We start from the raw sequence: 1,341 nt of genomic DNA, 5'->3' as shown, positions 1-1,341 counted from the left end.
GACAACTGGGGCTTTCATCAGGGCAGCTGACCTCCGTGACAACTGAAGCATTCCACTGGGTCCCTTCTTTCCCTTTCTGCGGCTGTTGGCTGAGGAATGGCCCGGTTCGCTGTCCTTGCTTCCCATCCCAGAGTGGTGAACAGCTCGAATCTCAATCATCACTTTAAGTTTGCTCAAGTGCAGCTGTGAAGGGCATAGGTGGTTTCTGTCTCAACGCTGCCTTTTTTTTTTTTTTTTTGACTGTGTGACTCTGGATGCTTTACTTAACCTCTCTGAGCCTCAAACCCCTACTTTGTCAAATGAGGCTCATTAAAGGGCCAACCCAGTAGGGTGGGTGTGGGAATTAAAAGAGCAGGCAGGCAACTGGCCCCCATGAGCTCTGTAACTGTTGTTGTTATTAGCAGCTGAGGTAAAGGACCCAGATGCTCTATTCACCGCTAAATGAGCCCTGGTGGCACGATGGTTAAGTGCTCAGCTGTTGACTGAAAGATCAATGGTTCGAATCCACTAGTGGTTGTGAGGAAGAACAGACCTGGTGTTCGGCTCCCATAAAGATGGATAGCTTAGGAAACCCTAGGAGGCAGTTCTACCCTGTCACATAGGGCTGTAGGAGTCAGAATTGACACAACAGCACCCACTTCTACACTTTTCTTTCTGAGATTTTATTCTGTGAAGCAGACACAACAGTTATGATTATCCAATAGTAAAAGTAGCAGTAGCATGTCCATCAGCAGAGGAAAGGATAAACAAAATTCAGACTATCCACACCACGGAATATTATTGAGCCATGAAAAGAAATGAAGTTCTGATACATGCTACAGCCCCAGAGGTGTATGATGTGGCAGGTAGGGCATGTGCCCGGAGTGCCGCTTGGAGGGGGTGCCACTGAGCAGTTTCTATTAACCTGGTTCAGCCCAACGTCTTTCCTCAAGCGCGGTGGAGACCCAGGGCCATAGGGAGGGAGGGCAGAAGGGGCACTTGCCCTCAGGTGCAAGTCCAAGGGGCCCCAGACGAGGCTCGGAATGAGACAAGAGGAGGAAGACATTTCTGCTGGTGCCTCATTGCTATCTACGTCTAGTCATCTTGAAATTGTGGGGGGGCAGTGCAATGTAGGGCTTGCTCCTGGGACATTGAATTGCCCCTCAATTTAGAGATTACCCTAGGAGTTCCAATAATGCCTCAGGCATTATGCCCACAGAACGTGAGTGAAATTTGGAAGCATTAAGTTAAGTGACAAAGGCCAGGCACAAGAGGGTAAATATTGGATGACTCCACTTATGGGCAGGTTCATAGAGGCAGAAAGTGGCTCAGAGGTTACCAGGGCCTAGCGGGAGAAGTGAG

The sequence above is a fragment of the Orycteropus afer genome, unplaced genomic scaffold, assembly GCF_000298275.1.
Source record: "Orycteropus afer afer isolate SDZICR_OR568_19922 unplaced genomic scaffold, OryAfe1.0 scaffold00082, whole genome shotgun sequence".
NCBI classification, from domain to species: domain Eukaryota; kingdom Metazoa; phylum Chordata; class Mammalia; order Tubulidentata; family Orycteropodidae; genus Orycteropus; species Orycteropus afer.
This window is presented reverse-complemented; position numbering follows the sequence as displayed.